The 17,743-nt window shown below is 37.2% G+C and overlaps 1 protein-coding gene across 1 annotated transcript in view; it reads right to left on the bottom strand.

The window, feature by feature from the left end:
- The window catches only part of LOC145693635 (uncharacterized), a 1,111,198-nt gene that overhangs the window by 54,068 nt on the left and 1,039,387 nt on the right, over positions 1-17,743 (bottom strand). The window lies entirely within an intron of this gene.

Genomic DNA, 17,743 nt, shown 5'->3' with positions numbered 1-17,743 from the left:
ACATATATTTTTCGTCGCATGTAACAATCCGTTTGGGAAAACACATCACGCGGATTTTGCAGCAGTGGTCGGCACACATACACTATTCTCTCGGTCTGAGTTGGAGTCAACACCTGTGGCACAATGTGGCAGCTCTTGATGGGTTTCCCAGTCAACTGAGACGTGCCTATTTGGTTTGACAATCATTGTGTGTTGATGGATGGATTTCCTAAGTGGCGTGACATATGAACTCAGAATCTGTTAATCTGGGGAGGATGGATCTTGGCTGATATTCGACAATTTTATAACTTGCACTAAATTTCTAGAAGCAACGAGCTGCTGTGATGTAGTTCACTGCACCTTCTCTTTTTGCATGTGCCGCAACGTTATGGCCGAGTTTGAATTCATACAGTAAAAGTTGCTTATCAGACATTGTTGAGCACTCGTTGTCGCTGTCAATAAAAACTCACTAAAAGTACTGACGGAGCGGCGGTCTCCGTGTTAAATAGTCTGTTTGCCACACTTGTGACTATGAACAAAAAAAATCAGAGCATAAAAATTATTTTGTACAGAAATTTACAAAACGAGCCGAGCCGAGAGAAGTTTTTCTCAAGAATCGAGATGAGACGAGACGAGAAACGTTTTTCTCAAGAATCAAGACGCAGCGAGACTTCTAAAAATATGAGACAATGCGATAAGATAAAACCTCATTTTTCATCTCGTCTCGCATCTCGTGGGCAACACTACACTGAAAAAAATTTTTGTAATTAAATTGCCAAACTTCAATCATGTAAAATCATTTACCCTTCATTTTCTAAGTTCATATACATTTCTTAAGATTAAATTACAAATTTGCTGATTTTTTAAAATAAATTTACAGTAAAAGTCATAATATAGAAAGTATGATATTGTTATTGATAAAAATGTAATTTTACACCATTTTATATTAGCAATTTTTCTTTATAGGTATAAATTGATTTACATAGAGGATTGGCAAACAGATTGCCAACATTTTTTTTGTAAATTTACGTATGAAATTTTTTACAGTGTATAAATAAAAGGAGTTAAAAAAATGTAGAGCGCTTCTTGTGGTTTTGGGTCGATCGCAGGTTATGTGAGCTTTTGTTTTCATCCTGTATTTGGTTTATCTACGAGGCTTGATTAAAACGTAATGTCTCCATGACTGTAATTTTTATTTATTAACCGATTTTCAAAATTTGTGCTTGATAAGTACATTTGTCATTTATCTGTCTCTTTTTTTTTTTTTTTTTTTGTTCGGCTACCTTTAGTGTGCTTGATCAACCCTATAGGGAACGAACCCTAACCGCATCAGGTGAGCAAGCATCGAAATCGTGTCGACGAAATGATTTGTGATAGTCGTCGAATCAAACAGCGACAGATCGCTATAGAGCTTAACATTTTTTTTTCAAGAAAGAATGCACTTTATCATAACCGATGTCAAAGTTTCAATTCAATTCTGGTATCGACAACAACCACAATTCAGTTCTTCTCCGACGGGTTTACCCAACTAGCCATACGTTGGCGCAAGTTTGTGGGAAGGGATGGGGACTATGTCGTAAATGGAATAATGTATTACATAGAAGACACATCTATCTATCAGATACAAAAGGAATTTTGAAAATCGGTCAACAAATGAAAAAGTTACAACCGTGGAGACATTACTTTTCATTCAACCTTCGTATAAACAGAATCAGGCACATGAACATTACGTGATCGACAAAGTTTATTAGATTATCACTATACTTTATATAGAGATAGACCTTGAGTTGGTGATTAAAAAAAAAAAAAAAAAATCTTAGAATAATGCGAGACGACGCGACACGCATAAATGCATATGTTGAACAACTATTGTTCTCTACCAGCCTATAAAGGAATAGGAATACTCAAAAAGCTTCTGAAATTTAAAATCAGAAATAGTCTTTCAATGATAGAATTATTAATTTTTCTTTTCTTTTTTTAATCCTTCTTTTCCGTTGAAGCAAGATTAACTTTGAAGAAGGATGGACTTTGTTTACCCCTATTAATGAGTAATATTTACAGTGCCTTTGAGATACAGAAGTAATTTTTACGAGCTGAGTTGCGTTTGTATTTGTAGTTATGAATATAGATTTCTGCGGCTCCAGACGGCTGTAGAAACGATAGAGACGGGAGATTTTCAAAAAGCGTGTAGAATAGCCTCTGGTTGTTCAGGGGAAAATTTTGTTGAGTTTAGTTGCACATAGATGTGAAAGGAATTGTACACAGAGGAACTGAAATGTACTTTTTTTTTTTTTTTAATGTGAGTTATGGTCGGCTTTCAGCTCAAACATTTAATATCTAACTGTGTTGCGATGCATTGCGAGACCTTAGCGCCCGCAGTCAGACTCAAAGCCCTTCTGGTAATTAGCTGCAAAATGTTTTTCTTTAAACGAACTGGCCACCTGGAATCTCTAACCAGGTAAAAAAATAGGGTATCCGTTGCTGGCGGAGAAAAATAAACTAGTCCTCTGGTGTTTCCATCCCCATTGTTTGATTTTACTCGCGATCTTCTGTATACGGTTGGATTACTTGCCTCCTCGAGGTCCAAGGAAACAACCGTCGAATTGATTATAAGCCTCCACGGAGGCAAAAATACTAAATTGATCCTAATAGTTGAAGACCCTTGCTATTGTTTTTGGCTTCTAGATTTATTTGATACTCTCCTCTTTGGAGGCAGAGATACCTGTACACAGTTGACGACCTTGGCATATCTATCGGCAAACGACTTCGTTTTCAGTTTTCGTAACACAGTACCATGGCTTCTCCTACACAACCCTCATATCAGCATTGCGGATTACCACAGATCATCCCAGGTCCGGCTGACGCTGCTGCTCTTGACAGACAACGCAGGGAAAGCCACAAACGTGCTCAAGGCACTAGTCGATCTCCATCTGGATCTCGATCTCGCTCACGTTCACCAGCTCTTTCACGACAACCTCTGTCCCAGCCATCAAAGAAAGCACACACAATTAGCGATTCTGAATCTGAACTTCAGATAGATCTAGGAGACGACCGGCAATTTCCCCCATTACAAGCACCGCAACGTCCACCGTTATACAACTTTATCCTTCAACAGTTTGATCCTAAATTCGCCAATCTCAAAATTCTGCTCCAGAAATTCTGTAAGTACGTACCTCGTACGTCAATTTCTGAACTAATACCCACTCGCAATGGCATCATCATAAAATCCACAGATGAGAAACTGGCCTATAAAATTCTGAACCGCTGCAGCTATGAAGTCTTTGGCAAAACAGCCACTATGGCACGATTAGCCGACAAAAGAGCCAAACAGCCACCACCACCACGAAAATCGCCTACCTTGTCTGTAGTTATACGTGGTGTGGACCCGTCGATCACAGACGAAGAAGTTGCCGACGAGCTCAAACAGGAAGGCCATGTCATTACGAAATGCATCCGCATTAAGAATAATATGGGCCCGACATATATGATGCGTGTTCTTACTTCGCACCAAGAAACTATCGATGAACTTCTAACTTCAGGGGCATTTATCTTCAAACGTCGACACCGGGTCGAGGCATCTCGCACTCCACAACCTCTCCCGCTCCGATGCGAAAAGTGTCAAAAATATAATTCGCATCCAACATCAAAATATCCAAATCAACCAACGTGTGGCTTTTGCTCCGGGTCTCACTTCACTAAGGTCTGTCCAAATACCCACCAACCGCCTAAATGTACCACATGTCCTGAACAACACCCTACGTTCAGTTACAAATGCAAAGCCAGGCCACCAGTGGACGAGACTAAACCTGAACTTGTGGTGCCTATCAGAACGCCCGAAACTAAATCTGAATCTCCGCCTATCACTTCAGTATATCAACCTATCACAATCGAACAACTTCTTGCATTTTTCACCGTAGCTCTGCAAAACATTCATCCATTTCAAAGACAATATGTACTCCAACAAATCCAACTTGCAGCTCAGGCAACTCTAAACGTCACATTAAATGCTACATATTCAGGTCCGTATGCTTATTTCCATGCTACTGCGGTTCCACCTAGCTCTTAAAAACCTCACTTACTGTATATCGATCATTATGGCTTTAATATTTCTGTTTCTTAATATCCGGTCTCTTCAATCACATAAACCACTGTTTGAACAACTGCTACTAGAAGAACAAGTCAATGCATTTCTCCTTAACGAAACTCATCTGAAGCCTAAACAAAGCTGCAAATTTTCACGATACACACTGCTCAGACATGACACAACCATACCCATGTGCCGTGCAAATGGCGGAGTCGCCCTTGGGTTTTCTCCATCAATCGCCTATCGCCAACATTTACTGTCAATACCAAACATCCCGGAATACATCATTACCACTCTATACTACAAAGATATATATGTCACTTTGGCTACCATTTACATCCGCCCTGGTCATGCCATACCTCTAAATTTTTTTCAGTATATCTCAGACACTTTCCGCACCTACATCATTATGGCAGACATAAATTTTCACAATCGAACAGCCCGCCAAAAGGAAGAATTTCTAGATTTCATTGCAACCGAAACATCCGGCACATTCCATACCCTGCCTCATTCTACCCGACCGATCTCGGATACCACTCCAGACGTTGTCATTACTTCAGCCAGTATCTCTGCACGGTGTACTCTCACAGTACTCGACCCGCTTGGTAGTGATCATGTTCCCGTTAAATTATCACTCACTTCTTCACACCGTCCAGCACCCCACTTACCTCCTGTCACTCGTACCACATTGCGCTTCGACAAAGCCGACTGGCCAGGATATCGAAATTACCTCGGTAGCATTTTTGCAAACTCAACTTTATCAGAAACGGAGGAAGATCTTCATAATTCTTTGGATAGAATAACTACAGCACTCCATGACGCTACCAGCCGTTTTATTCCGACTAGTACATCCCATAGTTATCGCCCAACGCTCCCACCCCATTATTTACCACTTATCAGACGTTCACGAGCGCTCTACAAAGATTACAAACGTACAGGAAATCTAGAGTCATTGCACTTACATCGTCAATTTCAACGCACAGTTCACAATTATATTAAAGCATATAAACTCCGTCAATGGATAAAAGCTTGCAATAATTTGGCAGACGATGCACACCCATCCAGATACTGGAACCGTTTCAACATGCTCACTGGTCGCAAGACCCACACTACCTATCCTCTTCTAGAGAATGAAAATCCTCTTCACACAGATAAAGAAAAAGCAGACGCCTTCGCAACCTATCTACAATCTATTTTCACTCCGTCTGAAGCAGCCATTCCTCGCAGGCATCCCACACATACCTTTAACATAAATTCACCAGAACTTCAACCCAGCACGTCTCATGTTTTACCCGCACATCCTCTTACTACGCCTATCACTGTAACAGATATCAACTCCGTCACGGCTCGCAAGCGCAATACTGCCCCTGGTCTGGACTCAATCACTTATCGTCATGTCAAAGAAGCGCCTCTCGCCTTACTACACCTTTTAGCAACTATATTTACGTTTATTCTCCGCACAGGTTATCTTCCCCCTCAGTGGAAGACTTCCAAAACACTCATGTTTGCTAAGCCACACAAACCACTAAATTCCGTATCATCTTACAGGCCCATACAATTAACTCCGACTTTCAGTAAAATATTGGAACGCATCCTTGTCAAAAGACTTCACACTCACTTAACAGCGAAAAATTTGCTACCTTTACATCAAGCTGGTTTCCGACCAGGATATAGTATTAACGATCAGTTACTTCGCCTCACCAACATGATCACTAATCATTACAATTCTTCCAAGCCTGCCTGTTTAGTTTTATTCGATCTCGAAAAGGCATTTGATAAAGTATGGCACCTGGGACTTTTATTCAAGCTTCTGTCTTTCCGTCTTCCAATCACGTACATCCGCTTCATTTTTAATTTTCTCTCAAACCGCCTGGCTTACATTTACATCAATGACAGTGTCTCTTATCCTGTTTTTCTTCATAGCGGCGTTCCGCAAGGCTCTGCCTTGTCCCCACTGCTGTATCTGCTTTATGTCGCTGACATGCCGTCCTTACCGCAAAATATTCATACATTTCAGTACGCCGATGACACGGCTTTCCTGGCGTTAACAAAGACTATCTCTCAAATAAACACTGCGATGAATGAAGCTATCCGTCGCTTTAGCGATTGGTGTCGGACGTGGCGCTTAACAATAAACGCTACCAAAACTCAGGCCATAGTCTTTATTCCACCAAAACGTCGATCACGAGTTCATCGAAACCCAGCTCGTCTTGCCCTTACCGTCAATGATGCTGCCATACAGCACTCAAAGACAGTGAAATACTTGGGTATAACATTTGATCATCATCTTACATGGCGTCCACACCTCGCTACCGTTGTAAGCAAAGCCAAAAATAGATTAAATTTACTTAAACGTCTCATAGGTACAACGTGGGGTCTCCATTCTTCTACGCTTATCAACACCTACAAGGTCTTCCTCCGTCCCGTACTTACATATGGTTTTACCTCCTGGATATCAGCAAGCGCAAAACATTACGAAAAGCTGTTAATAATGGAACGACATGCTCTCCGCCTAGCCTACCGCATTAAATTACCAAGTCCAACCCGTGAATTGCACGACCGCATCACATTTCCTCACCTACTTTATCATATTGAAGCTCTTCGTATTAAATATATAACTCAACGGTATGACAACGAACACGCTTTATTTTTTGAAACCGTTTACAGCGACGCTCCCTACACTCACAGCCATCACCACACGTCTACACCTCTCTCACTGCTTTTCGCATTATATAAATATACCGTACCTCCAAATCATCCGGACTATAACATCATCAGTATCCTCAGCACATCACACGTACCGGCCCATATCTCACCTTCATATCATGCACAGTAAACCCGCTTGTCACTAACAGGACCTCCTCACGTATAATAAAATAAATAAATAATTAAATAAAACTTATGGCGGTTTAATACAGTTCATAAATGTCTCTTTGCCCAACTGAAAATATTTCTTTTTCCGACACAAATATGTTAAATCTCTTTCCCTAATAGAGGGTGTAGCCCTCGCAATGGGTGCTAGCTACACCATAGCTAGCTAACTTAAAAAAAAATTTCTTTAAATAAATAAATAAATAACACGTACACAGAATTGATGATATTATTCATTTAACTTGAAATGATTCCTCCTGAATTTTGCATATTAACGTATCTATAATATAGAGCGTTGGACTCACATCCGCGATGTCCTGGGTTCAATTCTTCCCCAGTGCTTTTCAATTTACGGCGTCCACCTAGCGTCGTGAGGCAAACTGGGGAGTTACGTGAATAAATGACGTGACGGCCACTAGATCTAGAAACTCCTGATATGCATATGCCTGTTAAGGTTGGTGTAAAGGGACAAGTTTTGCAGATAGATGTCACTACATTCTTCGTATCTCTCTTATGTATTTTTTACCTTTCACGAAAATTGACGATTTCTCTTATAAATTTCAACGTAGAGACTTCAAATTTTTAGAGAGGGAACTTCATAACCTATCAAAGGCAACAATCCGTGTCGATTTTTTATTTAGAATTTTTTTGATTGTTGAAACAGTTATATTCTTAAAGGTTTGGATAGGTTATATTCTTAAAGGTTCCATTTCAGCAATCAAGCCATTTCAACAATGAAAAAAATTCTAAATAAAAAATCGACACGGATTGTTGCCTTCGATAGGTTATGAAGTTCCTTCTCTAAAAATTTGAAGTCTCTACGTTGAAATTTGTAAGAGAAATCGTGAATTTTCGTGAAAGGTAAAAAATACACGAGAGAGATATGAAGACTGTAGTGACATCTATCGGCATAACTTGTCCCTTTACACAAACCTTAAGAGACAGGGCGACGACGCAGCACGCTGACCATGTGCTCTTCACTAAGCAAGACGTAGTACAGCCGATCGCTAACAGGTGGCGTTGGAGCGGCTCAGTCCCACACAAAAGACTATTACGTCAAGTCCTTTGGTTTTTAAATAATCCCATGCAAAATATTATAAAATACATTTTCTTTATTATAAAATACATTTTTCTTTATTGTTATCGCTTAACAATACATACGTATACACTACAATGTGGCTGTTATTTCAGTTGGAAATTTTCGTTTTTAATGCAAAGGTGAAGTATAAACTAAAAATAATAGATTTAACATTTTTTTAAAGTAGAGATAGTGCTCAAGTACAGAAGATATACCTACAAAAGATTGTCTACTTATTCATTCGACACATTTGTTGTCGATTTTGTTGACGATTGTATAAAACATTGCGTAATAACGTTTAATTATGTTGTGTACGAACTGATTTTAGGTCTTTCTACCTGTGGAGAGTGTTCGTAGGTTTCGTTAAGAAAATTTAGCTCAACTGACAAAATATTCCCTTTTCTTATAAAATTTTCCTTAGTTTGTTGAGCGTTCAATTCCTATGACAGAAATTATAGGATAAGATTAACTTAGCTATATTAAAGGAAGAGCCAATCACTTGCTTTTTGCTTCTATTTTTAACTTTTTCCTTTATTTATTTATTTATTTATTTACTTATTATTTATTTATTTATACTTACTATTTATTTATTTACTTATTACTCTACCTATTCATTCGACACATTTGTTGTCGATTTTGTTGACGATTGTATAAAACATTGCGTAATAACGTTTAATTATGTTGTGTACGAACTGATTTTAGGTCTTTCTACCTGTGGAGAGTGTTCGTAGGTTTCGTTAAGAAAATTTAGCTCAACTGACAAAATATTCCCTTTTCTTATAAAATTTTCCTTAGTTTGTTGAGCGTTCAATTCCTATGACAGAAATTATAGGATAAGATTAACTTAGCTATATTAAAGGAAGAGCCAATCACTTGCTTTTTGCTTCTATTTTTAACTTTTTCCTTTATTTATTTATTTATTTATTTACTTATTATTTATTTATTTATACTTACTATTTATTTATTTACTTATTACTCTACCTATTCATTCGACACATTTGTTGTCGATTTTGTTGACGATTGTATAAAACATTGCGTAATAACGTTTAATTATGTTGTGTATGAACTGATTTTAGGTCTTTCTACCTGTGGAGAGTGTTCGTAGGTTTCGTTAAGAAAATTTAGCTCAACTGACAAAATATTCCCTTTTCTTATAAAATTTTCCTTAGTTTGTTGAGCGTTCAATTCCTATGACAGAAATTATAGGATAAGATTAACTTAGCTATATTAAAGGAAGAGCCAATCACTTGCTTTTTGCTTCTATTTTTAACTTTTTCCTTTATTTATTTATTTATTTATTTACTTATTATTATTATTTAATATTATTTTACAAAAAATACAAATACACTAACTAACTAACTTACTCTATGGCCTATGGGACCCGGAGGTTCAATGCCGCGTTCACAAAAGCTCTCCACTGACTTCTATCCTTAGCTAACTGCATCCAGTTTCTACTTTATTTCACATTCATCTCGTGAATGCGAGCGAAAACTTGTAATCATGGAGGTAAACACTATTATAATGAATACTCTTTTAAAATTTATATATGAGTAGCTAGTTGTAAGACGGAAATAGGAAAATGGTATGTTTTCTCAGGGGCGGACCAAGGACCGGGCAACTGTCCGGGGCGCCACAGTCAGGGGGCGCCAAACGAGCCTATGAAAGTAAATTTATAACGTGTTTTCTACTAACTTTTTGTTTATATTCTTGTAAAGTAGCGTCAATTACATTGTCTTTTTCTGTTCCACCATGGAAGAAGAGAGTTTCATATCGGAGGGCTGTATCAACAAATGGAGACATGGCATGTAGAGGAAAGAGAGGGGAAATTGGTGTTGTTTATAGCGAGCCATGTTCTTTGCGAACTTTTCCCAGCAATGAATGTTATTGGATTACTCACTTAAAGTAATAGTGCAGGGTACAATTATACTACACTTACTTTTGATTTGTTAGAAACGACACCCCCGCCCCAGACTATCATCCTTTGTTGAAAGTAGTGTCTAGGAGATGTTGTTTCGCTATGCACAAATGGTCTTGCCAAATCATTCATTTCGACAATGTTTGTGAAATCGAATATAACACTCTGCAACAACATAGGAGGGGGTTAGAAGCAGCACTACGAAAAAAAAATAATATGGTAATTGTATGGTAATAAAATGTAAAATATAGGCTAGGACTACAGGGTGAGCCAAAAAGTCACTTTGCGTGGGTGAAAATTTTGCCTTGGTCCGCCTCTGTTTCCTAGAAAAGATAGAACAAATAACAACTGTCAACATGAAAGGTTAATGGATTTTCCCCTTTACTTCGTTTAGTGACGGCCATTTAGAGACGGGTTAACAACACAGAAAGAACTATATTTAACCCTACAATGCATGATTTTTAAAATTGTCTGTAAAAAATACTGTAGTTTTGGAAGAGAAAACCAAAATGAGTAGCGGAAGTACCGGCACGCTTAATAGTGCCATCTATGCAGAAGCCGTGGAATTACAACTAGCTTAGAACGTTCCCAATCTGGTTCAACATGCATTAGCAACTACATACCGTTATATAGGAAACATATTATATACCACTATAACCTATATCTGTCCCACTATGCATTGTAGGGTTAAATATCAGAAATATAACTGGTTGTTTATTTTATTATTACTTTTCGAACGTTGTGCACAAATTGAAGGGTAAAAGAAAAAAAGCACTGATGGTTAAGCTGTTTTCGTACGCGTTCAAGTACATTGGAGGGGATATTATACATTAGATGAAAGATTATTATTATTATTATTATTATTATTATTATTATTATTATTATTATTATTATTATTATTATTATTATTATTATTATTATTATTATTATTATTATTAGTGGCTCTTTCAGGCATATGCTCAAAATGGCATGCCTTCCCGGATCATAGGTAAATTACATTGTGTAACAACGAAAACACCAAGAGTGTTCTAGTGCAGTTTCTGCACACTCCCACGAAAAAAATATTCTGGAATATAGCCTAATTTAGCTGGCAATATATAACAATTATTTAAATGCGTAATATATAATATAGTGTGTGAGTTTATAGGTACCCAACTTTCTCTATTTGAAGACTGTTTCATGAACTCGAAAGCATTTTATTCCTTTATTTTATTTTATTTTTTAAGTTTAACGTTCCACTTTATGCTCCAAGGCTAAGGAAGACGGCAATGTTGACAATGAACAAAATGGTTGAATGAAAGAAAGTGGGAAGAAACGGGCATACTCCAAGAAAACCCACGCACCAGGGCCGGACTTGTTGTTTTGCCGCCCCTTGGCCGAAAGGTTTTTGTCACCTCTAGACCGAAAGTATGATATTTGTCGCCTCTCTTCTCGACGTACAAAATTTTAACACAATAGATTTATTAAAAAAAAAAAAATAGTAATGTTATTTTATGCATACTTTCGTTTCTAAATTTTTTGTAAACAGATTAATGACTTTTAATACGGTTAGAGCTTGTTGTGAGAGGCGCAGGAGTGCTGCACGAGAGCGCGCCGAACACCAGCACAAGATTCAACTTCAACCACCAATAACTGAAGCCAGTTGGAGGGCGTTTTAATTATTATTATTATTATTATTATTATTATTATTATTATTATTATTATTATTATTATTATTATTATTATTAAACGTTTGTAATTTTTTCGTCTTGCTTATTAAGTTTTCGTCCAACTTACACCCCTAAGCCCGGGAGTAGCGATAAAACCAGTCCACCACAAAGCTCGCGAATTGGGATTGAACCAGGAACTGTATGCACCAGAGATGAGGACTTTACAACTGAGCCACCGCGTCGCGGAATCAGAAAGCTCTTTTCCTTGTAAGTTGAAAATCGGTGTTCAATGGATCGCATACATGTAATATCTATTTTGTGCTTTGATATAAAGGATTTAAAAATAATCTTATTTACATTAGTAAATGTTACTTGGTACACAAATATGCTTACACAAATATGAAAAAGTAGGCCTAAGTTAAAAAGAGTCAAAATTTGCAGATTTTAGTTTTTGAAAAAGAGTCTTTGATAGATGACTGCTTCTTCTTGATCTTTTTTCGGCGACGCAATGTTCCTCCTCTCACACAAGTAGAAGACAAAAGTTGGTGTCGCTTTCTCGTACTGGTTAATGTAATGTACTGCAGCGCTGCCTCAATCGTCTTGAGCCTTTCCGAATCTGAGATGAGAATTTGCCGTGTCAAGTTTTTGGTTGTAACGCTCTGTCAAAATCTCGTTTTTATGAGTGTTAAAAGTCGAGTATACCGTTCAAAAAATTATTCCTCATTTTATGACTTTTTTTTTTAAAGCTACGTCGGATAGTTGAAAGTCTACTATTTCTCTGTTTCCATAGCTACTTTCTTGGCTTCACCAGCGTTTTATCCCTGAGATAATCTAACACGCCCTCTTGGCCTCTTTTATCAAATCCTTCCGCCAGGTCTTCCTTTTTGGTGTTCTGTAAGTAACTCCATTTGTCTTGCTGGGTTTTCTAGTTCGATTCTTTCTCCAATGAAAGGAAAAACTATTCTTTATGGTTTGTTTTTGTCCTTCACATTTAAGTGTATATTCATTCTGACAAAAGTACAGAATCGGACTAACGGGATTTGCACCTTACACGAAGACCATAAAGTTTATATGCAAAATAGAGAATCTTCAATGTTAGTGTGGTAAAACAATAGCGTTTGATGTATAGAGAATATGCGTAGAATGGTAAGTATCCTTTCATTTTGGTCCTCTGGATAAATTGAAGTTAATTTAACAAACTTCTGCCACTTGACTCGATCAGCATTTGTGTGTCTGTCTGTTCTACTACGGCTAAGTAAACGTATCCAATTTTAGTGAAACATGATTTGTACCTTCCTCCAGCCTTCCTGATTATTTGAGATAGCAATCTATCAAGAACCTATCTATTAAAATGCTACAATAGCAATTAAAAACGCCTGAGCTCCAACCTACAACCTTTGCTTTCAAATCTTTCATTTACGGTTTTATGTGATTTCACGTTTAACAAAGACAAACATTTTAACTATGTGTACTTTAAATAAATTATTTAAATAGATTTCTTTCATAAAGTTTATGTTTGAAAATTATTGTTCAAAGCCTTTGTATTTTAATAAGCCTTCTCCAAAATCAATGTAGGTGAATTGTGCTTCCATCTTCGGAGTTCTTTTAAACTATATGTTGTGGACGTTTATGTTTGTGGTTAATCCTTTCGACAATGAGATCTCGGAAATTACAGGCTTTAGAAAGATGACGTTTTCACTGATCGATTGGAAATTTTGCGTAGATTGTCCAGTTCTAATTGTATATTTTTTTTAAAAAATACATGGCCATTATTTCTTTATTACATTTTTTAGGGTACAGTGGAAGCGTTGAAATTTTAAGAAAGTAAAGCATCATGTATATGCTGAGTTTACCACATAGTTGTATAGGGGGTTGTATATCTGTCAGATGTTTGCTTCATGACAAAATTATATGATAAACGAAGGACAACCATTTGTTCAGTCTAAAATGAACATCTGAGTGTTTTGTCCGATGGATACCATATATCACTGACATTATAATTGGTTGTGTGTGTAATATATTTGCTTATTACATACTGCATGCAAAAAGAAAGAAAACACTGATCATACATGAATTAGAAACTCCAACCGGATGTATGCTCAATCTTGCAAACGGTGCGAGATATTGAAAAAATAATCGAAAAAATCTCCCCTTACTGATTTTTATCAAGACGTCTTTCAGTTGCATCTATAAAGAGACATGTACAGATGTTGTGAGGAATGACAAAGAGATTCATGCTCATATGTTAATGATGCGCTGTGTAGAGAGCGCAGGTTCAGCTAGTAGGAGGTAAAAGGAGATAAAATGAACTCCGTGTTGCAAGTTAGCACTTACTCTTACAAAGGTAGGTAAAAATGTTTCGATTTTATTAAAGCAGAGGTAGCTATATTTTCTTTAGGGCATCCTGAGCTCCTTCATGACTTAGTGATTCGCGTACCTTCCTTTGACGCGGGAGACCAGGATTCGATTTTCGGTAGGAGTGTATGTGATTCGGATCCCACGTTACGCTGTAGGTTCATATCTCATATAGCCTCGCTTCTGAAAGGGGTACTAAACTCAAATCAAGCCTTCTTTACGGCATTCCTGTCGCCCTGGCTTCATAGATTTTGCCCGACTTGCTGATTCCTTGTCTGTGGATTTAGCCCGAAAAAGAATGTCGTGGTTTTTACCCGAAAAGAACTGGTTTTGGTCAAGTTTAGTCACAGCAACTAAATCAGTAAGAAGAAAATGAGATAGTTGCATTTTCTAATACATAATTTACCTTTTCTGCATTTAAATCTTGCACTATTAATAGGGATCCAGAGGTGCAATTTTAAGTCCACGATACTTAAATGAGCTTCTATAAACTTTATTTTTATTGTCATTCTTCTTCTTCTTCTTCTTCTTCTTCTTATTATTATTATTATTATTATTATTATTATTATTATTATTATTATTATTATTATTATTATTATTATTATTTGGTTTTCTTGACAGTTTTCCAGCAATAAATTGCCAATAGTTACCCTGCTGAATATTCTTCCTTCTTCGCTAGTAACATATTGAGATAATTGTAACTATAGTGCGTCCAGTAAGAGAACGTCTCTGAGAGCTCGCAGTGACATTGCCACTACTCGCGTGTCAAGGTTTTTACGGTGCAACTGTAGTGGCAATTTAATTAATGGTATAAGACAGAGTGATCGTGGTTGGTAACACTGGTATCAAAGTAGGGGCTGCGATGTCCCACCGCATGTGGTAAGAAACGTCAGAGACCATCTCTTGTTGACCGTGCTATAAGAATTATGGAATCAACAATCGAGTAAATTTCCAGTATCAACATTTGACTCAACATCACTCATTTTAATTACGCTTGTGCATTGTTATGAACATTTTCAGGGAATATTTTCGTCAGACCTGTCTCGGAACGTGCACAAATTTCACACGAATTAATATTAAATAGGATAACAATAGGAGCACCTATCATGCATAAACAGTACAACAAAAGCATTGAAACTGAAATGGGAGTCTCAAAGATTAGTAAAATGAGTATAAAAGAACTTCTGCAGCCATGGAAGAAGGAAACATGTACAGAAAAGAAACAATAAAATGATGTGTTCGTTCATGCTTCACACAAAGTATATTCCAGTTAACATATCGACCTTTCCTTTAGTGTAAGATATTTGGAAATAGATTGCAAATTACAAGTTACTTTTGAAAACTATAGAACGGTTCTTTAATTATTGAGCCATTCAAAACACATCAATTTATCTTTTATATACTTAGTTTAATAAATATAAATGAGAATTGTACAATTTAATTACTACACACTTTTCTTCAAGATATCTACCTAGTCAACTGAATAAATGTATTTATTTTTATGCTGTCATGACGACGACAAAACCTTTTAATTTCTTTATATATTAACATTATTATTTCTTTTTCTTTCTCTTCTTCTAATAAACAGAATCAGCCTAGTACATATTTAAAATGAATTATGGTCCAAAATTACAAGTAAATAATGATTTACAAGTAAAATATACAACATACTGTTGTAACTACTCACGTTTCAAAGAAGTGAACAAAACTGGTAAGGATGTCATACAGCCCAACCGATAGGAGATAAACTACAACAGCTATGAAACTTGGTGTTTTGCTCTCATCTTAAATACAGGGTGAACCACTTGCAGTTTCCTAGTTTTGATTTGGCAACACTGACGAGAAGCGGAAGGGGTGAGCGAGGTAACTATCAGCCGGTAGCAGGTCGCCTTGGACTCAGTTCTTGTAATGAAGCATTGGCTGGTACAGTAGCGAGCGTTTAGTGTAGAAGAATTGATAAAGCAAGAGTTAATTGGGTTCGTGCAGCGATACGTGTATTTGGTGACCAACAAGAAAGAGGAAAGTCCGTCAGGAAAAACAATAAGTAGGTGGGTTACAAAGTGGCTCACAAGTGGTAATGTAAGTGACAAAACACACCCACATAAGAAAACAGTTTGTACACCCAAAATCATCGCACTCGTGCGAGAGGCAGTTCTTGCAAGTTGGAGACGTTCAGCGCGGCGATATTCCCTCGATATCAGCGCGGCGATATTGAATCTTCTTCGGAGCAGTGTTAGACGAATGTTGCGATATGATCTCAAGTTTCAACTATACAAAATGAGACTGGTGTAGGCATTATCGGAAGCAGATAAAAGAGTGCAAGTGCAGTGTTGCTAGGCCATACTAGAATTAATTAGCCTGAACCAGAACATTCTTGATTCAGTTCTTATCAGTTCAGATGAAGCGAACTTCTTTCTGAAAGAGTATCTGAACAAACATAACTTTAGATATTGGGCTCCTGAAAATCCACGTCAGTTACATGAAAAGCCCCCTCAACAGTGAAACACTTATCGTGTGGTGTGGGTATTGTGGATGTTGTCGGACCATATTTTTTTGAGGATGAACGCGAGCAACCGGTTAGTGTAATATCGGAAGGACACACACACACACATGCTGACAAATTCCCTGCTCTCATAATTACGACAGAAAAATGTTACTCTGAAACCTGTGTCGTTTGAACAAGATGGTGCTACGGCCCACACGGCAAGACAATCGTTGGTAACACTCAGGATAATGCTCCCTGAAAAAGTGATTTCCAGATTTGGGGACGTTCCATGGTCTCCAAGATCCCCGAACTTGACTGCCCCTGACTTTCTCTTGTGAGGGCATTTAAAATACAGAGTATATAGAGTTCGGCTGCAAACACTAAAGGAATTGCAGCACAAGATTCGAGAGGAAATTTCCACTATCACTGCTAATCTCTTGCACCGAGTCATGGGCAATTTCCGTGAACGAGTGACCAGCTGCATTCAGAAGAGTGGAGGACACTTAGATAATGTTATATTAAAAAATAAATAAATAAATAATAAAATAAAATAAAATAAAATAACAGCTCAACTAAAAATCAAAAAGATGAGTATTGTAATTAAAAATCTATGTTTTATTTCAACATGAAACAGGGAAACCGAACCTAGACCATCCTATAAAATATCTAAAGTATAACATATATACACTATTTCCTCGAGTATGATGTGTCACTTCGTTTTAGTTGAAGATGAAAGAAAAGCAATTTCTAATACTTTTTTAGAGATTCTTCATCTTTTTTGGTTGGTATTTGCTTTTGTTCGCGATTCAGGATTCAGATAGAATCAAGGACTTCTTCAACATCAACTCCGGGACTCATGATTTTCGGGCAACAATCACGAGTAGAAAATCAATTATGGACGAAAGCAATGCCAGGAAAACAGCACGACGGGCAAAATCTACGCAACATATCGTCCCCACTTGTTGCTGTTGAAATTAATCAAGGATATGCGGGTGAAAGGGATTAATTTCTCCAAACTTCAAAATTTCCTTATTTGAATAATATGATAAGGAAATATTCAAGTATTTGCACAGGCGAACGTGAAATAAAATGATGGCAAAAGAAGCCTTTAGGAGGAAGAAAAGTTTGTTTTGTGGAGCCTGGAGTTGAGAAAAAGACTTATAAAATGCTTCGAGTGGAGTGTTGTACTGTATGGGGCAGAAACATGGACATTACGCAAAAGTGATGAAAAACGACTGGAAGCCTTCGAAATGTGGGTGTGGAGAAGAATGGTAAGAATTAGTTGGATCGAGCGGAAAACGAATGAGAGAGTGTTAGAAATGGTGGG

Source organism: Thermobia domestica, chromosome 8 (genome assembly GCF_964235325.1).
Source record: "Thermobia domestica chromosome 8, izTheDome1.hap1.1, whole genome shotgun sequence".
Taxonomy (NCBI): domain Eukaryota; kingdom Metazoa; phylum Arthropoda; class Insecta; order Zygentoma; family Lepismatidae; genus Thermobia; species Thermobia domestica.
Note: the sequence above shows the minus strand (reverse complement) of the source record. Positions and strands in the feature narration are given on the sequence as shown.